At 35.1% G+C, this 25605-nt stretch overlaps 1 protein-coding gene across 2 annotated transcripts in view; it reads right to left on the reverse strand.

The window, feature by feature from the left end:
• The window catches only part of IMMP2L (inner mitochondrial membrane peptidase subunit 2), a 405705-nt gene that overhangs the window by 178433 nt on the left and 201667 nt on the right, over positions 1-25605 (reverse strand). The window lies entirely within an intron of this gene.

A 25605-nucleotide genomic window follows, 5' to 3' on the forward strand; every position in this document is an offset into this window, starting at 1 on the left:
GCAAGATAACTGATTGAACTGTGAAATAGCATTAACAGCATAAATATATTCTGATGCCCTCTCTTTAATGCATTTAGAAATTACAGGGATATTTTGTGGTTTTTATTTGCAGGAATTATGATGAATCTTCAATTCCTTTCCCTTAGCTACAAAATATTTATATGAAGACTGTACTACTGCTAAATCTGCTGCCACTACTAAATTTTGCCCTAATTATTAAATTTACTTTTTTTAAGGGCTGTGATGACGTAATAGTTTCAGGGGTTCAAAGCTCTTGACCAAAAGTTAAGTTGCTTGCTATAAACCCATTACATTTTTCTTATTTTTAGAAGCCTTTTTGTAGATGCCAAATGTTGTAATTCAAAGCAAGAAAGTGCAAAATGATGGGTGTTTCTATTACAAATTACTTGAAAAGGAAACTATACTTTTTACAGCCTTAAGAGGATCTACTGTCAACAGAAAAACAGCCTGGGACCTGCAGAATAGTGTTTCCAAAAATTAGGCAAGTAGCTTCAACTTAACATGTAACTCATGCTAAGTAATTCACAAAGAGGGTTTTGGTAAGCACAGTGTTTAAAACATGCAAAGATCCTGAAGAACTCAAAGACACCAAGTTCAACTAAACCAGCATTCATTCAGAAAGAAATCTGAAGTGTGTGCTGCTGTTACTCTCATTCTGACTAGATTGTGTATCACATTTATGAAAATGAGTAGATGATATGATATTTACTCACACTCAAGTGAAACTGAGTCGCTTTTATCCTAAGACTCTGAAGTTCCTGCCTGTAAATTTATTTGAAGACAATACAAAGGTGTTTGGAGAATCTCCCAAGTTTATCTTATTATGATAATGACAGAAATCAGTGTGCACTGCAATGGCTTAGGATCAGTGATGCTCCATCCCCCTCCAGCTACAGCCTCGTTAGTCTGAACTGGGATACTGATCCCAGATATTTCAGACAGGTTTTACACTTTGTGAAAACTCTGATGAAAACCTCAATGCATAAAACATACCCTATCATTTTTATTTTTAAGGTCTTAGCCAAGTATATGCAACACCTCTCTCAAAAGATTATCCATTACTGCATGAATATGTGCTGGGACACAACACTTTACACCAGCAGCTTCACAGTTCTGAATGTGCTTAGCAGCAAACAACTTAACACTTTTATTTACGTGCCACCAAAAATACCTTCAGGAAAATGCATTAAAGGGAATGTAAAGTTGCAGCTCTCAGCTCAAACTCACCCATTGCAGCTCTGAGTCACGTGAGTTGGCTGAACTGAATATTCTGCATCCAAGTAACCTCATCTTTACACATAGATTCATTCACACCTCACCCTCAGTGCCAAACCACCGCTGACTAAGGAACAGATTTGTCTACCGGAAGAATAGCAGATTGTAGCAACGAGGTTAAATACATTTCACTGTTACCATAAGTACTTACAACTAACAGAACAAGGAGTACGTTTATTTTACAGTTGAGAGCCGGTTACTATCGAGTGAGAAAAGCAAAAATAAAATACTGAGAACACAAGATTTAATTGATATATTATTTTTTGTATGGCAAAGAAGAACAAAGAGGTAGTTCAAAACCTTCTGTGTAGGCATAACACTGCAGTATGTAGATCAGCTATTGTGTTTCCATCACAAGACTAGCAATAATAGTAAATATGTCTAGATTTTAATTAAATTTCACATAGACTTGAGTATCTGTGACTAACTATTTAAATTTCTTCAGTCACATAATATTTATACAACTTCACAATTGTTCTTTAAGATATAAAGAACTATACATAATCAGTTTTTCACCCAAGGAAAGAACTATCTGTATTATAAACAACTCTGATTATATTCCATAGATAATCACTACCTACACTTCAAGAGTATTGTGGCTAATTTGGATCATATTATTCACATACTCTTGGTCTGAAATCTTTATTATCTTCAAACATAAAAGCAAATTTTGCAATAATAATTCCTGTTTCCTGCTTTTCTGCATATGTCCATAGAGATGATTATATCTTCATTTAAAATAGTCCATGTATATTTTAATGCAACCCTAAATATTCTTCAAACTTTTTCGTTCTCTATGCAGTGATGTACTGTATCCCAATGTTTTCACTGTAGATGTTTAAATAAAATTTCTACTCTAGTCCATTTTTAATTTGTATGTAGAAATAACTACTCCTCCATAAATACCTAAATAACAGAAAGAATTTTCCACAGTTTTATATTTTTAATAGAATTCATCCACTATCTTTTGAAAATCCCTCTTATCAGGAGCACTACATTCTTATTTTTTAATGTTTTGATCTCAAGATCACCTTGCTATGCATGCCCAGAAATTAACCTTGATTTATGCTCTGGAGTTCTTCAAGTCATTTCCCTTGGCTATAGAAAGGCACATGCAATTTCCAGTAAAGTTTTCCAAACAAGTTTTCCCTGTAAGCCTAGAGTGCAATCCATAGGCAGCACTGGCATGAATAGTCATGTGTGCTAATGTGGAATTGATGCTAATCAAATAAATTTTTTAATCAGGATAGCTACATTTAAAGTTCTTAACATTCAAGGGCTCGGATGTGTTACTTGTTAAACCACTTATGCTTAAGAACAACATAAGCCCAATGCAAAAAGAAAAGCAGCTCATCGGTGACAGAACAGACATTAAACAGAAAATAATATTAAAATCTCTTCAGTCCTTCTATTTATGCAGAAGAAAGGTGGTAACATTTAGTATGAGTTCCTAGTCTATGGTTGATTACTAATCATGTTAATTCAGCTGTAGTTATTGGGTCATATAAAATAATGCTAAAAAAGAGATACATTTTTAAACTTAGAGATCCACTTCTAACAGTGCCTTTGCGATTTTTCAAGGAAGATTTGATTAACTATTATTATTGAATTAAGGTGGACCACCTGCCAAACAAACCCAATTTTAGTAAGTGTTATTCTATTTGAAACTCTGCAGTAGACAGAACCAGCTCTGTTGACCAGCTTAAAGAAACACCCTCTGAGGTTCAGAAGCTGAACCTGACAGGGTTACTCATATGGAATTCTTTTAAGAGCAACAGACAGCTAAAATTTCCCAGTGTGATTCTCATTCCATTTTCTAAGGCAGTTCTCACTGCCTGACCAGGCATTCTAAAATACATCATGAAATCATTCTCTGCAGAGATTGAATTATTTGATCAAATGGCTCAATCAAATTACGTGGCAAGCGTAAGTGGACTATATACTTTTTTTTTTTTTTCAAACTACCTGTACTCTGACTTCAAGCTTTATTTTTTCCTCTCACTTATAATGTTCCAGATAGTACAGCTGGGTACTTAATATCTAAAAAGAAAACTGAATGGCAAAGGTTGAATTGATTTGTCAGGGTAAATGCAACAAAGACGAATGGTACTCCTATTACAAAGAGCTATGAAGACAGTCTTCTGACAAGGAAGAAGAGGTGATTGCTGCAAACACATTTTTGCATCTTTCCCAAATACAAAGAAGGTACCAGTGCTGTGTTATGCTGTTAGGCAGATATCTTGATCTCAACAGTAGCCAGTGGGCCACAACATAGCCAATTATTTGCCTTATATCAACAATTTATTGACCTGCTGTAGTCAATTAAAGTGGTCATGTGCTTAAGGGTAGATAAATTGGTTTAATCTCTTATCAAATCAAAATTTCAAACAAGATATTCTTTATACAATCCCTTTAGTCTCTTTTATTTTTATGTGCAGTCCTGGTGACTTCCATTAGCTCATATTAAAATAACTGTATAAAACCTACATGGAAATTCTTCCTAAGGATCTAACCCCATTTAAGGCAAAGCAATGTATTCTGTACATAAATCATTTTTTTCCTATTCCAAATTTTATAACCTCTGCCTCTGTGTAGAGAGGCAACAGTGTTTTTTCATTGTTGGGAAAGTACTAGCATACTGGGCGCATATTTGATTAATGCACATGAAATGAATGCTGTCCTTTTTCTACAGCTCTTGCTTTCCCCAGTATGCCCTTTCAGAATAGTGCCTACAGAGCAGGCATTTTTGAAAAGAGGTCCTTAAAATGTGGACAGAAAAAATAGAACCATATGTATTACAGATAAAATTGCCTACCACCTATGCTCTCTATGCACTAGAGCAAGTTTGTTCTCCATGGTGCATTTTCCAGTATTCCACCAGAGAAATTTTTAATGTGCTAAACAGTACTTTTATCATTTCTCTTGGAGATAATTTCCACTTAATATATATTTCTGAAGATGTTTTCTTCACATATTTTATCTTTTAATTTTACCATACACTGTCCTGTGTGGGATACCCTACATATTCCTTCCTGCCTTGGTCTTAATAGCTACAAAATACTTCACAGTCATTTCTTTAATCTTCTCCTTATCTGTTATCTTATATATAAACATTTATTTTTTAAAAACCCAACAAACTATAACTTGACTATGCATATAATTTGAACCAATAATTTGAACTATATATATGTATATATATGCAATACATAAACACAGAGTAGCATATACATGTATAATATTAATGCATATTTAATAATTCTGTTAGAGCAAAACTTCCATTGTCCTCACTTTTGCTCATCATAGAATCATTTTCAACAGCATTTTGGGATATTGATTTATGTATGTTTGGATGGCATTCCATCTACAGTCTGGTAAGGAATGTAGTTTCTACCACACAACAGAGAAATTTATGTCTAATAGATCTATATAACAATGAAGCATCTACAAAATACTAAATTATAAACTATCTCATATAGTAGTCTTTAATCATAACAGATTTTGTAAAAAGTGGGGGTTTTTCTTTAAGTCTATAGAAAAAGTGCAATCTCACTCCTAAATGTCAGTAGCATAGTTTTGAAAAGAGATAGCATGGCTAAAACAAATTTAAAAATATTCTACAACCTAATGACATTAGACTTTTTGCTACTGACTCTTGTGCTATCACAGAAGTTAATTCAGGAAATATGTTCTAGCTTAAACCACTCAGTAACTGAAAGCTATTAAGTCTGTGTTAGGCAGAAAACTGTCAGATGTAATTTAGAAAAAGCTGATTCTCCATTGATGAGAGGTAGCTATATTAGAAGCAACTCAGGCATCAGGCAGTCCTGCTTTCTATGGTTCATTTAATGAAATTACAACAACTGTAGCAATTAATCCTGAATCATTAAAAAGTTGATGACTTAGTTTTGTTATGTATCAGCAAGTATATACATGCTAATTTAAAGAATAAATATAGAATTATTAGACATACAACTGTAGAAACCAGGATCCACATTTCTCATACATACATACAAATGGACATTGATATTATACAGGAATATTTGCTTTGGAAATAACACAAGGACAAACCTTTTATGCAGCTTCTATATACTTTTACAACTTATCTAAGCAAAATTCAAATTAAGTGAATTTATCCAAAATAAGGAAGTGAGAATTCTTAGACACAATTAATAATTTAAGTATTATTTTTTCCACTTAAAGAAGACTATATTGTTGGACACATAAATCAAATTAGCATATTTTTTTCTTTTAAATATTTTATCAATCTTGTTTGTCAACTAAAGTCTTAAAATTGCAATTTCACTGTTCTGTTTAATATCTCAAGCGGCTAAAAGTATCAGAAACATTTCTAATTTTGTGCAGAATTCTAGAGGTCTCTCACAGCACATAGGAATGAAAACTACACAACAGCAATACCTGTGGAACAGCCCCTGTACATTAGATAAACTGCAAATTATCTGTTACAAAGCCAGGTCCAAGCAACGCAGTCTAGCAGATGAAAAACACATGGTTTACTCAAATATGATAATTACCATACATTTACTCATTTTATGACTGATCTTATACCTAGTTAAAGAATTTTGGAATTCAAGCAATAAGGAAAGTGAATAATTACATTATTAAAATCTAAAGACGTTTAAAACCCTTAAATTCTACTTTATAATGTCACATTTAGTAACCAAAACTTATCTTTACAGCTCCTGATGTAAAGTGATCTAAAGGCATTTCAATTTTAGAGTGAAATGAGATGTCATCTATAGATCTTTAGTATCAGCAAGAATCAATGAAGTGGTAATTTGCAGTAATAGGCAAAACCTAAATATGGCACACCTGGGAAAGAAGCAGCTCTGAGGACTAGAGCAGACTCATCCCAACTGCCTTTATTCCAACAAAGGCTGCATTAAGCCAGGCTCTCTCACTCCTTTAAAGTTTTAGCATGCAATAAAATTAATGTTCCTCTACATATTGATTTTTCACTTCATAAAAATGTAACACTCTGCAAAAGAAAATTTCATCTCATTGCAAATTTTCGTATTTGTTTCTTTCTTTGGCCTAATTTCAACTGGCAGCCAAAGTGCTTCACACCCAAGGCTGTCCCAATGTCACTGATCCCTCTCTCCAGATAGAGTAATGCATTGCAGCTGCCATGTCATTGTCACAAGAGAAACCCAACAGCAAAACTCCTACTTTTAGGGACACAAAGTCACTCTAAATGCACACTTAACTGCATACAGTGGATAGTTTCACTGGCCTCCAGTAAAACATCTTTAAGTCAGGGGTTCCCCACGCTAATTTAACAGCAATGTTTTTCAATTTTCAAGGAAAAAAAAAATCATAACTCACCCAGAAGGAAAAGGTGGTTCTTGTCTTAACCAACACTGAATTATTTTATCTGTTTTGAAGAATTTTGGAATGTAAAATAGAATAAGAAAGTAAAAATAGGATATTGAATCTGGAGAATGAACGAAGAAACCAAATAACTGCAATAAATTCAGACATGATGCCTTGAGATGAAAGACATCCCACAACTAAATATAAGTAGTTGAGATCATTCTTAGAAAGATTTAAGTGGAGGGTATGTCTAGGAACAAAATAAGACCCAGTGATCTCTACATCTGTTGTAAGAGACATGGAGAGTTACTGCTTTCACTTTGGTATTTTCAAGTACAAGTTGCCTTGCAATGAAATTTAGCCTTTAGAACAACATAAAAAAATTTCATTGGTTTGAATTTTATCATACTTGCCCCAAACTTTGTGTATTAAAAATTATTTCCATTCTCTCTTAATTTTTATATAATTATTTTTATGGTATAAATATTCTGTCAAAAAATCCATAATATAATTTCACTTACTATCTTTGTGAAACCATCTTTTGTGCATTTGCTTGCCTTTACTGTTTCTGTGGCCTGTTTTTGCCATTTGAATCTTAATGAAAGGTGAATCTTAGAACTACATAGATTTCGTATTTTAGATTTCATATTAGGTTTCATATTAGATCTCATATTTTTCTTCCTCTGCATAACTCTTTATGACAAAACATTTAGCATTGATTTTTATAAAAGCAAGACCAGTAATAATATAATTAGGAATGCTTAGAGTTATAGGCATCTTAGAACCAATTTGCAGCACAAACTGTAAGAAAGTATTATTTCTATGCTACAGATTCAAAATTTAAAGGGACAACTTAATTAAGAATGAACAATAGGTGGCACATCACGCAGTGAGTATAAAGAACTTTGACCAGCTCTAATTCTGCTGAGCATGGTAGCAATAATGCTGGTGGTCACTGAGTTGTTATTCCCCCAGGCTCAGCTTCTGTTACTACCACTGGTAGAAATATGAAATCAAAATAGTATGACAAGACCTTTGAAAAAGTAGACAAAGCTTTTCACTGCTTCCATAAAGCAAAGTGTGCTCCTCAGTGGCACATCTGTATTTATCAGTGTTATCAAACTTAAGAATTTTGTTCAGTTGCCATAGAACAAAATTTATTGTTTTATGGTCATAATAATGTGGCACTGTGTTTTGAGATTCAATTACTTAGCACCATCTGAACAGAAATCTTTCCTTCTTTGTTTAGTATAAAATTATTTTGCCAGAAGCTTCTTCTCATCAGTCCCTTGTTTAATTGCTTTTGTCTTTAGCAACCACAGCATTCAGTTTTTTAATTATATGTTTGGGTAGGACTTAAATCACTAAACAGACATAGACAGGACAACCATCGTTGCTTCCATGGAAAAGAACTGACTGTGGCTAAACACTGTCATCTGCAGAATTTACATAAACACATTAATTAGCCTTCCTTTGTTTCTCTTCAAAACCATATTAAAATACCAGACACAGCTGTCTCTACAAAAGACTAAATTCATGTCCTTTCTAATTCATGATGTCACGCCAGTCACAAGCAATTTCCAGTAGTTTCACTTTCAAAGGAAAGACAACTAATGAAAACACCACTATAAAATTTTACATGTGGAAGTTGTGCAGACATTCTACAAAAAAATTTAGTATTCATTTGAGACCTCTTTCCCATAGCAATGGGCGAGATATATAGGCCAGAATTCCTATTAGAATATTGCTTTCTCACATACTGTGCTGGTTTTGCCTGGGATAGAGTTAACTTCCTCCACAGTAGCTGGTCTGGAGCTGTGTTCTGGATTAGTGCTGGAAACTGTTGATAACAAAGGGGTGTTCCAGCTGTTGCTGAGCAGAGCTCACCCAGAGTCAAGGCTTTTTCTGCCTCTCACCCCACCCCAGCAGTGAGGAGCCTGGGGGTGCACATGGAGGGGACACAGCCAGGACAGCTGACCCCAAGTGACCACAGGGACATCCCAGACCATGTGCTGTGCTCAGCACACAGAGCTGGGGGAAGGAGAAGGAAGGTGCTCGTCTGCTCCAGTCACTGTTACCTGTGATGGAGCTCTGCTTTCCTGGGGATGGCTGAACACCTGCCTGCCCGTGGGAAATGGTGAATGAGTCCCTTGGTTTTTTTGCTTGCATGCATGATTTCCCTTTACCTGTTAAACTGCCTTTATCTCACCTCAAGAGTTTTCTCTCCCTCATCCTCTCACTGTCAGGCAAGTGACCAAGCAGTTGTGTGGGGCTGGGGTTATAATGACACAAACACATGACAAAATTAATTTACTGTGTAACACTTAAGAAAGAGCCAAAGCCTTGGGGCTTTACCTTTTCTGACAGGGATGATCAGTACTAGCAGAACACTTTAGAGAAATGTATTGTATTCAAAGCATCATATGAATTTATGGAATAAAGTAAATGGGTTGATGTGGCCAAAAGGCTTTTCAGAGACTAGTCTGAAGAGCAATAGAAACACTAGAAGAGGAAAAATTAGTAAAATTATAAGATCTTCTATTAGAAAATAATGACAAAATTGAATTATTTTATTGCTACAGCCACAGTCAATATGCCTATGTCTACAGTGTTGCAATAGATGAGGACAAAAGCAAAAGGACAAAGAACATGGCAAGAAAGTCCATTGTCAAGAGACTGACTCACTTGTTCTAATAAAGCCCATATCTCTTACCCTGTATTGAAATACATATAATTACCTTTATTCCTTATTTGATAATAATGAAAATAGTACAGTTACAATTAAAGTCACTTACATATCATACAACATTTGTGACCACAGATAGAAAATTTGAAAGATAAGAAGACCACTGGGAACTCTCACTTTCTCACCTATTTCAGCATAATACTCTTTTTAAGAGAACCAAGTAAGAGAATGTTCACAAGTGAAAAACAGGATTAAAATAAAACATTATTAACTAAATTTTAATTGCATTTGTGGTGTAACATAGTTTTAGCTTTTTAATCTAAAAAATAAAAATTTCTTTAGCAATCAATAGTGAAAGGCACAGCACTGAGAACACTTACAAAACAAAGGCTCAACACTACCAAGCCTCAAGTCCCTGTCCACAGAGAGTTATGACTTCTTTGCTTATTAAAAACCCTTAAAATGCATTCAAATATTTTATTATACTATACACAAACATTATAAGCAATATTAATTTTTATCTTCATTATGAAATTGAGAGTGAAGGCCTCACTCTGGAATGGACCCACCTCTCTGTCTAACCTCCAGAGACTCGATATTGGTCATCATTGAAGTTTAATTAAACAATTAGCTCAAATCTTTTGAATACATGACATAATTTAATTCTCATCATAAATTAACTTCACTGTGCTGCCAAGATATATTTTGAATGCAGAAAGACAGCTTTACTAAAATACTAGTTTTACAAATTTAAGGAAAAAAGATTAAAACAGCATTGGTCACTCAGCTCCATTATACCTACACATTCACACTTTAAAGTACTACATAGTAATAGATGGTTATTACTCTGTAAGCATTGAGGTCCAGAATGAAAACTGGGGCCCCTGAACCAAGTAAAGAAAGCATGAAAGGCCATGAGATAAAGGATGTGCTTTGCAAAGGACTCCTAAATGCATCTAGATTTGTAGCAGTAACTGCATTAAGCAAACCCATCAGCTGCAGAGAAAGCAGATGAGTGCAAGAGTAGGCTATTGCCCACGACAGGAAATTCTAGCAAGCTGCTCTAACCGGCCATGCTTCAACAAAGCATTTAAGGATGTTGCTAAAGGGCCCTCTTGGCTAGAATACCTTCTTGAATTGAGCCTAGGGGCCTTGTGGAGTTAGGGCCAGATAAAAACATACATTATTGCATTTGGGTGCACAAAACTATTCAAATACAGAGTGGTCAGAGAACTGATGCATTCAGCTTCCTTACTATTTAACAGAAACAAGAACAGGATGTGATTAACTACGGAAATATACAATTTTCATGTGCACTGACAGTCATATCTGAAGTTGACTATAAACATATTTGAGACACTCTTCACTGCAAGGCTGGAGTGATTAAGACACAATAAGGCTTATTGGAATGAGTGTATAGCTACAAAAATGAATGTGAGAAACATATTTTTATTATAAAGAAGATATTAGAGTATTTATACTTTGGCTGAAATTTTGAAATTTAGAAAAGCATGCAAAGCATCCTAATTTTATTTAAGGAAATTATTAGAGGAATTTATGTATTTCAGACATATATATTTTTTAAGCTGGCAATTTCTCTGAAAGCAAGTCCACATACCTATGGGAGAAAGCCATTTAGTGAACACTACCATGTAATCTTTCTTCTAAAAGAAAAATGCCAACATCTCTATCACCGATGGTAAAAAATATTTATAGAAAAGTATCTATAGAAAATACTTATTTTTATGTACAGCAGTGTAACCAAATCAAAAAAGCAGAAGATATCCAAAGGAATATGCTCTTCCATCTATTTTTAGTATAATTTATTACTTAGTGTTATTAATTATTAAAAAAACACATATATTGTTTGTATTATAAGCTGTATAAATGCTATGAATTACTGAACAAATTGAATATTTTTATTTGTTTACAGCCCTTAAAGAGGACTACATTTCTCATTATAGATATCCTTGTACAGCCTGACTTTTGGGGCTTTGAAGGCTTCAGGGAGGAATTACTGCAAGACACAACTTTCACTCAGAAAATCTCTCCTTTATGTGTTAGGAAATAAACCTCAGCTTCACTAAATATTTGTAATTATGTCAAATTTCTTTCCTCCATGAAAGAGGCATTTTCCTAGTTCCTCTCAATTCACCTCTACCCTTTAACATTTCTAGAATAGGGTGGGGGGAGATTAAAATTTTTTAAGTATGAAAGAAAGAGCTTTTCTTTTCTGTCTAATTTTCAGCTTTTAGAATTATGTATTTTATATATTTCATGTGACAAAAATATCAAGCTGTTTCACAGTACTAGGAGAAAGAACCTACCCAGCACATTTACTGATTAATCTAGAATTTTACTCCCAGATGGTTATTGTCCCTCATTTCTACGAAACAAGACATCATTGCCAGCAAATACACATTTGTTCTTCTGCTAACATTGTTCTGCAGCTTAAACACATTCTCACTTTGCCAGTGCATTTCTCTTTGAGTAGAATAAAAAGTGCATTTCTTTCTTTATTCTACAAGGAGACATAATAATTCCTAATAATACCTATGACAGAATCTCTATTTCCTCAACTCCAGCTACCCATCTTGCACTTCTTCCTTTTAGAATTCAAGTTTCGATCATATGTGACCCAAACTACAAACAGAATTTGAGATGAAATCCCACCAGTACCATGTACATTGCCTTTAATATTTTCTTTCCACTTCTAAAAATGCTGTAATACATCCTGATATGTCTTTACACTTGTCTTTTTTCATTGCCATGTCATACTTATGGCTTTAGTCACCCTGAGACTAATAAAGCCAGATCTCTCTCTTCCTCTGACACTTTCAATTATAACTCCCAGCTTACAACAGGAAAACCATATTAGTTCCTAATTAGACTTTGTACTACATACTTTTTGTTCCACTCACCCTTCCTCCTCTGACTTTTTAATCTTTCACATCTTTTTCTATCAGCCAGTTTTCCAGCCTTTATTTTTGCACTCAGAGAAATATTTTCTATTGCCTCCAAATTAGGACACAGTTCAATATTGCAGATCTGAATTAAACTAATCTAAGACTGGAAAAAATTGTGGCTCCACATTGGCTCCCCTATGCAGTTTATCATAAAGATTCTGCCAACAGTCAACATGAGGGCGATAACAAGCCCAGAAGGGAGGATGTGCTGCTTTCAACAGATGCAACACAGACACATCAGCCTGCTCCAGCAGCATTACCCAGGAGTCCTTTGCTAGCCTCAGCCTGTCCAACAGCTGACTGACATAATCTCCTCTTTGCTATTAGGCTTTATCTTTTCCTGCTGCAGCACTTGCTCAATCCATCAATTGCACTGCTTCAGGATGCTAAGAACGTAGATCATCATTCACCTGTTGCCAGGATCTGGACAGGGCTAAGCAAAGAGTCAGAGAGAAGAGCCCATGGAGAGGGTGGGAATGCAGGTGCTGATGGCAGAAGGCTGGAAAAACTGTAATCAGGAAGTTCATCTGCAAAGGTTGTTTTACAGACCAGTACCAGACTGATAAGAGCTTGCTGCTCTCAAAGGACCAGATCATTTTCACCTTTTCCTTCCTGTGTCATTCCTGTTCCTCTTCCCTGCTTCCAGCCATGCACTCCTGCCCTGGGCATTGCTCAGTCCCTCTCTGAACTGCCACCTTCACTCACCTCAGAGCCAAGGGCTGCCTGAGACACTGGGAGGGACTGCGTGCATGGATGCTGTCCAACAGGAACACTCAGCAGGGAGAGAGACATGGAGCCAGGACCATGCAGCTCTTCTCTTTTCCATCTCTTCTTTCAGTTGTTTTATCAATGGGTTGTAATACAACAACTACTATCAATAATGAACTAACAAGCAACAAATTTGAATTGCTTTTCATATACCAAGTCACTGCTACTCAGTGTTAAAAACAATATGCCAATTTAATTGTTCAAATGGTATTTAGGAGTTGGGAAGATTTAAATTATTCACTCAGCCAAACTCCACAATATGAGCTTATGGTAATTGTGATTGCCCAGTGGGTCAGTTGGGAAAATTCAGGGAAAATTATGCCTTTCCTTCAGAAGAAATATACTGGGATACCACTCTGCAACACTGAAATAGGCATTGACCATCTTGTCACATTAGAGTGCATGCATACTTGCTGATATTGAAATATATCATTCAATAAAGTCTATTGTCCAAATATTTATGACTTAATTACTTGCTTGTATAAAGACAAACTTCTGCTTTAAAAAATCATGAAAGTTTAATGAGGACAGGAGGCAGTAGAATGCAACTTGTGAAACAAACTCTATCTTCAAGGTAGCAGCTGAGAAAACGTCCCCCAGTTATTACATGACTTGAGAATGGAATATAGGTTCTGACACAATTAACCTTTTGGCAATACAGAAAAGTTATTAAAAAGACTAAGTGGTGTTTTCTCGAAGGCCAAATTTTGTACAACTCACAAACCCACTCAAACTCAGCACTATTTCAAAACTGATAAACACACAGGGAGCAGTTACAATTAACTTCTGTTTTCAGAAGAAGTATTAGAGGTACTAAAACATATTCTTAGTCTGGATGTCAATTTTCTTTGTTCAGAATAAATGAAGACAACAGACAATGTGTGTCAAATACTAACATAGAAAACAGAAAACAAATGAAACAGTAATAAGGGGAAAGGTAAAGGACACAACTTCTAAGCATAACAAGGTAAGAGTTAGTACCTGGCAGACAAATTTATTGTGCTGTTAATCAAGTCTCCTGTTACACACAAAGTACTGTTGTGAATCTGTGAAATGGATTCCAGGATTAAGACCTAACAAATTTATCTCCTCCTGAGCCACCTTACATCCTTATGAAAAGATATATTTTTATTTCTATTTCAATGGCCTGCACCCTACTATTGCTGTTGCAGGTAACTGTACAAATAGCAATCAAGGGCACTTTTACCAATCAAAATTTTGCTGTTCTTCCATTGCAATTTAAAATATTTTCTGAGTTTTTTGCTAATTTAATACTCTAGCTAAGTAGTGGGATCCTCTCAACTGCAGATACACTTGTGTTATCTAAAACAAAGTTCATTAGAGATTCCTATCACACACACACACACCCTTTCAAAAGTCTATGAAAATTTTAATATTCACAGGATTTACACACAGGTAAAATAATAGAAGTATGGTTCTCAGAACATAAAGATTTGCCATGTATTATAGAGCTCTTGAATACTAGAGCTCTTCTGAAAGGATTGATTAATCATACTATTTAAAGGTTGTGACACATTTATGCCCAAACTAATGCAGGCAAAGATAGTAATTCACAGTTACAAACCTGTGCAAGAGACAGCTTATATGTTGGGACACTTGGTTTTAAATTCCAGACCTTTTTGGACCCTGCCCATCTCTGGTATTGAATTCATTTAATTGGCATATCTTAACTCTCCTGTGTTAAGATATGAAGGGTGTGGGGGGGAAGCCTAATTTGTTGTTATTTCATTTTCTTTAAAAATCCTTTGCCACTAAGGTTGACACAGGAGAACCATAAAATCTAAAGAAGAGAGATAATTTGTATTCCTCATTAGTCAGGATCATAAACTTTAGCTTCACTCTTTTTAAAAAAGCGAGCTGCAGAACATTTATTTCAAGAACAGAAATAGGTGTTGATCATAAATATAATGAAGACTTTAGACCAATTTTAAATATATATTTAAATGGGTTTTAGTAAATTATGAACATAGACCTTCAAGCTCAGTAGAACCAAAATTTAATCAAGGTAGAGACTTAGTCAAGGCTTCTGTAGAGAGAAAATGGATATTTGGAGCCATCAGCACCCTAGAGCCCTTGGAGTACACTTGTGCTTATCATGGGCAAAGAAAAAGCCATACTGGTATATGCCAAATAAAAGTTCTCAACAGTTCATCCAAGCCAGAATACTGAAATTTCAATTTATTTGCCTTACAAGCTTCCAAAGCATTTACCCATGAAAAATTTATATACCTTGCTTCATCTCCTTTCCACCAAAAAGAAGAAAAATGGACTGCATCCATGATCTTACCTTTCTACGATTTGAACTGAGAAATGGGGTTGTAGCAGCTGACTCCAGGAGAGTGAGGGCAGCTGTTGCTTAGGCAGCACTTATCCATAAGTGTTTCTCGTGCCTGTCCCATGCTTTATTGCAAAGAAGGGAAATCCACAGAAACAGAGCCTATTAAGCAGGTCTTAGGCTGACAGCAATGTCCTAGGCTCAGACTGGCCAAGGGTAGAGCCCTACTAAGGCAGACCACCTCAGACTAGTGTTTAAGCCAAGGTTACAGGAGTCTTTCTGCCCCAGCCAAAGGAAGGAATAGATTCCACAAAGACCTGCCTCTGATATCCTTGTAAGTGTGTGATGCATAAGACACCTTGAAAGAGGAAGGAGAGGACTGAAATCTGCATCCCTTTGGACAGAAGCTAGCAAAGACAAAGACCAGAACAGTCAGTGGGGAAGATTCTGAGAAAGGAAGGTGAACTCCTTTTTCTAAAAATTTTGGGCAGGGTGGGAGAAAGCAGCTGCATGTTCTTTGCACAATCACAAAGAGGAGAAAAAGACTGGGCATGGGAAAGATGAATCTGTGGAGATTCAAAACCTAAGGTAGTTTATAATTAGCTCAGTTAGGAATATTCAATTACAGGCTTTTAAATGCAGTGTAGGCAGCAATGAAGTTTGGCTTCTCTCCAAAAGTAGTTGCACTCATATCCAGAATATGGACAGTCTCAGGAGAGATTAGTGAAATTAATGGAATTACTAGAATTTCCTCTCCTGGTCAAAAGTTAGTGCTCCTGCCCAATGTACCAAATTATTCACCATTTATGTTACTCCTGAGGTGCATTTTTAAATAGCAATATTGAGTCTCCTTTATGTTTAGTTCAATATTCTCCATGTGACATAACAGAAGCCATGACAAAAAATATGTGTCCTGAGAGTACAGTTAGGAAAATATGAGAATGTATCAGCAGTTTGATTTCTCCCTCTTCGACCCATGCATTTTAACTTCTTGAGTTTCCAGTCTGAATGTTATTACTATTTCATTAAGGCCATAACTATCTGTGTTCTGGTTCCTGAAAGCCTATTTGGCATAACATTTGAATTAGCAGTAATGAGAAGAATACGCTCTTCCATCATCAAGTTTGTTACCTTGATGAATATCTCTCTGTAGAAAAATATGAAATGAGTTAATGTACCTGCCTATTAAAGCCACTTCAGGAGATGGCTGAACATATGAATGGCCCATTAGCTAAAGAAAAATTCAACCTTAAAGCCCAAGGAAGAAATACAGATGTATCTAAAAAGGGGATTTATTGCAGCTATTTCTTCTGGTACTCAAAGAAAAAGTAGATGTCAGCAAAATTAGGAGTGCTAAAGATCACATGAAGAAAAGTTAGACAATTTTGGGGCTTTGGGATTTTGCATACAAAATAGTTAGGCTTATATGAATTTTTTTGTGGATTTAAGCTTTTTTGCTCCTTTCTTGTAGCTGAACTTAGATTATCTGTCACAATAAAAAAAAAAACAAACAAAACAAACAAAGAAACAAAAACCCCAAACAACCAACAGCAACAACAAACAAACAAACAAACAAACAAACAAACAAACAAACAAAAAAAACCACAAAAAAAACAGAGGAAGAAAATGATGACAGTACTTGACCAGCTGAGTGAGGCTTCTGTTTAGTGATCAAAGCGGCAGAATGGAACAAAATTTTGGATAAAATCTAAAGCCTGACAATTTGTGTTAGAGAGTATTATCAAAAGGATTATTGTCTACAGAACTATCCAGAAAACTGAAAATAAAAGACTTAAATATAGATATTAGTTTCCTATTTTTCTTATAAACTTTCTGTAGTGCCACTGAATTATTTTCCTGCAGAGAGAGGTAAACCACTACTTTACAATTGCAAGTAAATGTAAAATACTAAACTCATATTTACTCTATTTATACTTACTTAGATAAATATTGGGAAAAGCTGTTTTAACATTGAAAAATGAGTATTCCCACCAGTTGAGGAGTTAGAAATTCCCATTGTCACAAAAATTCAAAATTATCCAAGAGAGTTAGCAGATTTTAGAACGCCCAGATAAGGGCTGGATTTATATATAGAAATCTGATAAGTAGGCTTAATCTTTGATAAGCAAAAAAGGACTGGAAAGATCTTCCAAAAATGTGAAGTTTAGCTTCTTCTGTAGGCATGAAGTCAGCTATTTGTAAACACACCTCTTTTATAAATATGGCAATCAGTATCTTTGAAGTAGGATTTTTTTGCTACTGATTTATTTCACCCAAGATGTGGTTGGTTTGGATTGCTCTTGCTTTGATTTTCTATCCAAATTATTTCCACTGGAAATTTTTCCCAGGATGTGATGACTCACAGGGGGCGGGGGGAGGAAACCAGACTTAAATTTAATCACAGTCACACACAAATTTTGTTCTTCTGCTACCTTTTCCTCATTATGTACCAGCAGGATGTATTTATCAGCAGGAATCTTATTTTCTCCCTGACTTTCCTACACTGCACAAGGCAAGGTTTTATAAACCCCTCTGTAATGGAGGCTCTGCTGTCACCTGAACAGTATTTAATTGCATGTGCTCCACTTTGAATTCATATGATTTTCAAGCAGAATAAAATCATAGCTGAATTCATTACTCTAAGTGAAGTGACCAGTTCCTTACTGCTCCTGGAACAACTTTGAACAACAGTCCTGGTGAATCCTCAGACATATTTGCTTTTTTTCACAGCTGTGTCACCCTGTCTCTTACCTCTTGGTCAACCAATAATACAAAGATATGTTCTCCCTCTCAGTTATTTCTAATAAGCCCACAATTTAAAGCAGAATTACATTTTATTGGCTCCAAATAACCCTCCATCGTCAGCTACTTAAAATGTAATCCCATTCCTATTACTGAAGTTCAAGCAGCCTTTCTGAATGATCTTTCTGTGTTCCTCTGAGCTGATTACTGTGGGAAAACCACCCTCCTCCCATTCAACCTGTCCTTTGCCTTATCAGAATGATGTCATTGAAAGATTTACCTGGCACCAAACAATAATTTATATTTTCTAGTGCATTTTATATTATGCTTTTACACAATTACCAAATAGTTAAATTTCTACAAAATCTTAGTCTCTCTTCTCTGGTAATTAGAATTCCCAATTAAATTATTAACTATTTATTTTTTCTTCATATCAAATGGTCCTGCTCCTCACCAGGTGATATTCGTGTAACAAAAAAGATGTTAACATTCTTTGAAAGTATCTATCCCTGTTATTTTATTAAAAAAATATTGTTCTCATCTCTTTTATGATAATACTGATGGGAGTTAGAGGCTCAATGCACTCTCCTGGAAACACACCAGTTATACCATAAAGGAAATGGTCAGTATTACCAAACATTGAAGATCTTATTTCTTGCTGCAGACATAAATTAAAGGATAATGAATAGCAATGCTTTTAGTGTTCCTTGAGAATTGTTGAATTCTTACAATTCAACAGCAGAAAGCAAACATAGCTACTACAGTATTGAAATAACACAAATATTCTGAAATATTAAAAATTGATATTTCTCAACCAAGACAAATGTGTTCTGATATCTCTATGTAATGTAATTTATTTTCCTTCACCCAAAAGTATCCAAGTAAGTCAAGAGAAGGACATGTCAGCTTTACCACAGATGTCATTTTCCTGTGAATTTAACAGACAAGGAGTTCCAGAAACAAATCTATAGGGACAGGCTGCTTATTAATTGTGCACATAAGCACACATGCCCTTTGAGGCAAATCAGCTTTAAAAGTAAACTTTTGTCACCCAAAATGGCTCAAGAACTATGCAGCATATATTACAAATAATTATTAATTAGACAGATAGCAATAACCAATGATTTCAGTTCCTTAATTTCAAAATAAATTGGCATTAACACATACAAAACATAGGAGAAATTTATTTTCTATAGTATGGGTTTTGTTGTCACATAACCCTACAGAGCTGAGAGCTCAGTAGCCCTTAAAAATGGGAATTTCCATCTTTGTCTTCAGTTTTCTGCCACGTTTGGCAAAAAACTACCTGACAAACCAATTCATGTAGTAGAACATGCTGAAAAAGAACATTTATTAGCCAGAAACTTCATTTCCCTGCAGATCTCTGGTAATCTTCTGGATTTCTACATTTCTCTGACACTTTGAGCTGATTTGTGAACAAGTCTCATCTTTGAGGATACTTTGAAATCAGTTCCAAGTTATTGAAATACTTACACTTTAAACATATCAAACCAGATTTATCTGACTATACTAAGGCAACCTTTTTGTTTCTGAGCATGTCAGCTGAGCATACATGATTGGTAATAGAGGGATTATTAATTCAATTGTTTGTTAATTAAAGTGTTTGGTCAGCACAGAATATATGTGCTATTCACGTGGGGAAAATGTGCTGACCCAACTATAACATGTATAAGTATAGGAGGGTGTGTATTTGCAGCCAGGTCTCACACTTATCAAGAATTTTACCAAAACAGACTTACTTTCCAAGCAAAGGTTTGATCAACTGTTGAATGCAGAGCCATCCTTGCAGCCTTGTTTTATCCTTAACCATGGATAGGGATTTCTTTCTTTTTCCATCTCACGCTATGTTTTGTTTCAGAAAATGAAAATCAGGACTCTCATTTGCTGCTACCCAAATTGTACATCAGATTTTTCAAATGTCTTTACAATAGAGTCATGCAAAGTGCAAGAGGTAACAAGATCTGCTTTCCCTGCCTAATTTATTAATATTTTCACGTTGCTTTTTGTAGGAACAAAGTAATCAAAATGCATACATATATAGACAGATCTCTCAAATATATATATATAGATATGTACACTTCCATAAGCATGTAATACAATACATTATATTCTTTAAAGATGGAGTAGTTTTGTGCCTCTTTTGTTTTCTTTGCTTCTTTCTCAGTGCTATAATGCAATCCTGTGTCTGAGCACCAGACTTCAAATGAGAGATCTATTCAAAACATGCACAGACAAAATAAGTGGTTTCCTTAGTAATGGAAACTATGTGAAAACCTCTGAAACAATTCCTCCTCCAGTAAGTCATGGTGTACATGATCCTTTCTACCCCCAGCTTATTGATTGAAAGATAGCTTTACATTTAAATAAAACATTTAATGTGTACAGTTTTTGGCAGTGAAACTAGAGATGAGAGGGAAGACATTTAATGCATTCCTAGTTACATTGTTTGGGTTTTAATCAGTATGGCTATTGTATGTTCCAGTGACCTTTAAATTAATTTTCTAGATCTACAAGTTGAAAAGAATGAAATTGTATAACTAAACTACTAAGGGCTTCACTTAGGTACCCATTACACTCTGATAGTTTAGTGTACTTTATTTAAACTAACATTAGTTAACCATATTCTGTATATACCTTGCACTTATCTGTGCTTTTTCTTGTCATCACCAGGACAAATTCGTGCTACTGATAGCATGGGAAAATAACTCATACTTCTCTCAGTCTCAGAGTAAAAGTAAAATGACATTCTAGTTCTAATATTTAGCTTAGTGACTCTAAAGTTTTCTAAATCACCAATATAGCTCTTGTGCAAATAGTTATGAAAAGCAGATAATTTAGAATTTCTAATGTTATCCATCCATTTAAATATTAAACAATAAAATGCAACAAGAATACTTTGTTCTGTTTAATTGAAAAGTTTAAAAATTCAAGTCAGAAGGTCTGTGTGTTGAGAAACACACACTATATATATATATAGCATTTATTGCCACAGATATGGCATTATCAGGGAAGGTGGCTAAATTTAAAATAAAATTATTACTGGGAGAAGGAGGTTCCCTTTCACTGATCACATACTATTTTCCACACCACACAGTGTCAACAGAAAAAGTACAAGCCTGTTTCAGGTAAAATATCAGTTAATGTTCCATAGAAAGGCAAATAGATATGAGCAAAGAAACACAAAATGGCTTCTCTATAAGGACAGAAACTTCAACACTATCACTACCCAATTGAAATAAATTGACACCAGGATGGAAATTCTAGGCCTTGCATTCAAATCATTACTGCCACTATTTTCTTCATCAGCCTTAGATACATAGCTCCAAGAGCTATGACACTAGTTGCTACATTCCGTGGTATTCTGGGTCTTCCAAACAAGGATTACAAACAAGCAGATCCTTAAGAAATCAACAAGGATATCTCAGTCTTAAAGATCCACCACAGAGAAGATCCCAGTAAGTAATATCCAATTAAAGAAGGCTACAAAACCTGAGATGTCACCATAAGTAAGACATAAACTTACTGAGATGAAATCAATTTTTAAACATACACACTGAGCATGAAAATTGCTTTACAGATATTTCATCTGCCTTATCCAGCTGCATATAAAGATTCTCTAGCTGCTTTTCACTACTCTGTCTTCATTAAGAATCCCATGTGACATAGCAAAGTTGTGGTTGCTATGTGTGACTCACTTCCAGCCTCCTGCAGATAATGGTATGCCAGGGATTCTTGCTATTAAAATAGGGTCAAGGATGAAAATGAGAAGAACTCACATATCACCCTGTGCTGGACCAATAGGGATAAAACTTGTTAAGATTTTTCAGACCTCAAGCCAGTCCTGCAGAGGGCTTATTATGGCTCTGGGACCTATAATGTGGAAAGAGACAATAGCTTTTGCCTGGGATCTCATACTTTTTGTCTCACAGAAAACAGTTGCTACATGAATAGGCAGGTTTTCTGGAACAGGAAATATCTCTTTGATCACCAAGATCAGCTTTTCACCCCTGCCTTCATTCAACCCCATCACACATGACTGAATTTGCCTGTACTATAAGGCTCTTTACTATGCAGCTCCAGACTTTGACAAGTCATATAGCACCTACTACCTACATAGCATTTAATGAAGTTACTGGCGCTTTGTGTATATGTGAATTTTTCCTTATGTGCAATTCTTTACAGATTTGTTTCCATCTGCTTTTGCTCTATTGTATCAACACTCGCTCTCAGATCTGATAAAAGAAATTTCATAGCAGGTTAAGTAATCTGATACAGCATTTTCCATTACGAAGTGCAACTCTAGAAATTCGAATTCATTGTTGGCAACAAGCCCTTCATCTTCAAAAAAAGAGAAAGAACCAGAGCCAGAAATGTTGCTTTTGTTTATCACTGCAGAAATGATTCCATTTTGGAAAGATACGTATTAATAAAAATTAGTCTGTATGGGAGCTTAGCCCTTTCAGGAAAACGTCAATAGTCTTGCCAGAATACCTAAAAATGCACGTGACAATGTTGGGTTGATGACATTGCACTGAAAATGCAGGCAGAAGAGGGTTACATGACATGGTGGCTCTTTTTTCTCTCTTCCAGGCAAATCACACAATGACAACTGACTACAATAAGTCAATTAATAAATTAACTGATGACACAACACTGATTTCTTTGAAACTGACCTTCACTCAGAAAGGAAAACCTTCCCACATGGTAGGGTACAAAAAGGGTATGCTTTGCAGAACTGCTGAGAATTAATCTGTCAAATAAACACCAGCTCATTTTTTACTCTACAGGCTACAAGAAGAAAGTGAGAAAAGCCAACTCTGAGCCTCCTCCTTGCAGTCATGGTGCCTCAGGAGCCAGGATAGGAGCATGCGTAGTCATGAGCCATAAAGCTGTTCCAAAAGGGTTGTCTCTTTTACACATGGACATAATCCGTATGGATACACACTTAAAAAATTTAATTACCAATTTCTGATATAAAGTGTGTCATCTTAGAATTTAAATGAAATAGTTGTGGGATTTTTACTGTAACTGCATAGCATTTATTACAGTTTTTTAACTACATTTGCTGTATTTTAAACAGAGCTGTGTTCTCACAGACTGAAAACACTAGAAATGGCCATGGTTAATCCTGAACCACAAAAAAGGACATGGAGGCCCAAAGATGCTCTGCTTTTCTACATAATGAAAAAGGGGGAAATGGTTTGAAATCATCTTCCAATTCTGAGAAAAAGGCAGACACAGAATCATTGTATTTTAATAACTAAGGGGTTTATGGATTGTGTTTATTGTCCATTACAAACAAATAATTACTTAGTTTATTTAATGTGCACTCAGTAATCAGATAAAATGTATGCTAAATAAATTGCTGAAGTTAGTCTACATTAATTTCATAGTCTCTCTATCAGTCTGAGTGAATTTTTTTCTATCCTGTAACCTGTTAAGCTATATATATGATTTTCATAAAATAGATTACATTGCTATTTTAAAATCACCAAGCATCATAGTGAAAGCAGAAAAATAACTTAATGAACTTTATTAATCAAAATTGTTTTGGTTATAAAACATGCTTTTCTCCTGCATATTGTTTGAAAAAGATATATCCTTTTAGCATTACCTAAACCATAAAATTGAATTACTTCACCTTTTTTTATGAAACAGAATTTTAGTATGATTTAATAACATTTTAACAAATATGTAAATATATGCCTATCAAGGAAGTACTGCACATATAGTCTATCATAAGAACTCACTTTCTTTATGCAAGTATACTTTAGTTGATTTAATTATCTAGCCCTCTAATTACACAGTCCACACCAATCAACCAAAATGAAGCACTTCTCTAATCTTAATTTCACATGTCAAATAACTGAATATGTTTTTGCATGATTCTCATGTTAATTAGAAAGCCAGATTTTGAATGAATGTCAGAGAGCTCATGAGGAGGCTAGGGGGAAAAAAACCAATATTTCACATAGGGCAATGCTAGTCCCTATCTATTTCCTACCTTTCTCCAGATCATCTGTTTCTCCACTGGATGAGATATGAGAAATAGCAGTTTTTATTTGTCTTTAAAGTCTTTATTTGTCCAAACTTTTTGAAATTTTCTTGCTCCACCCAATATACCCGTCCTGTAGCACAGGTTAATATCTTTTGATGGGGAGAGGGCTGAGATTGGGAAGGATTTCCATTTTTCTTGTGTGAGCTGCAATGGTAAGAATCTTACTCTTTGGGCTTTGGGTGGTGCTTACTTAAAACACCCTGAGCATTATCCCATCCAACATGGGACATTATGCTGTGCAGCAGGGAAGGTTATAGGTTGACTTGGAAGTTTGAACTGGCTTGCATGTGCAGCTCATGGTGGGGGGCATTGCATACATGAGAGGCTCCAAGAGCCATCTCATGGGGCAAAGGAAAAACAAGGTTTCACCAATGAGCCCTGAGGCTACAGAAAGATGATGTGACATCTTTCTGATCTTAGTTTTGCCTGTCCCAACCTCAGACAAGAAGAAGACCTGAAAGTAACTGAAGATAAGTTAGCCACAAGTTTTTTGTTATAACCGTTTAACTCACATTGGAAAAAAACCTGAATATCCACAGCAAAGAATAAGAGAAAATGAAAAGGCCACTTGGCCTTTCCCTGGCCTAGAGTATCTCACCTAATTGCATTTAATCAGTCACTGAAATGCTATTATTTCATCTATGAAACAGTCCCACTCAGTTGGATGAGTAAAAAAGGAACAGCACACATCTTTGAAAAACTTTAACACTTTTTCCACTGTAGTTATCTTAAGTGCAGTATTCTAAAATTTGAGGCAGAAGGAAGACTGCTTTAATAGAGCCACAGTATAAGTACCTGTGAGTCTAACAGGAGTAGTTTTGTAAAATTTGCCCTAACCAATTATAACTACCTGAAATTTTTTCAGAATGGTGGAATTTATTTAATTCACTTTTACTAACTAATTTTATGAGGAATAAATTTATTTTCTTACCAAATGAAAATAAAAACAATGCAGTCCAAGATCTGACTCAAAGTGAATTGAGATAAGACTCAGTATTCATAAAATAGCAACCATTCTATTGTAAAATTTTGGTGCTATTGCTGTTGCAAAAAGTACAGTAATTCACACCATTTACTAATCATCAGAAAGTTTTCATACTCTTTTTAGACAAGACCATGAGCCTTTCTTCAAAGCAGATAGTGTGAAATGAGAACCACATCTCACTTCAGTCCACTAGAGGGTGGCCTCACTTGCTCAGGGCTGTGGAACTTAATTCACACAAGAGATCCAACATTTTCTTTTTGACCTGTTGATAACCAATTCTTTGCACTGCACTATTAATCATCTCCTATTATAAAGTAATTTCTTTTACTTAACTAGTATATATGATTAAAAAACCCTTTTCCTAACAACATCTATCTCAATTATTGTGTTGTATATCTAGAAGAAGGGGTAATGACAATCACAAATTATTCTACAGTTCTTCAAACCTTCATAGTT

This window comes from Oenanthe melanoleuca, chromosome 1A (genome assembly GCF_029582105.1).
Source record: "Oenanthe melanoleuca isolate GR-GAL-2019-014 chromosome 1A, OMel1.0, whole genome shotgun sequence".
Lineage (NCBI taxonomy): Eukaryota > Metazoa > Chordata > Aves > Passeriformes > Muscicapidae > Oenanthe > Oenanthe melanoleuca.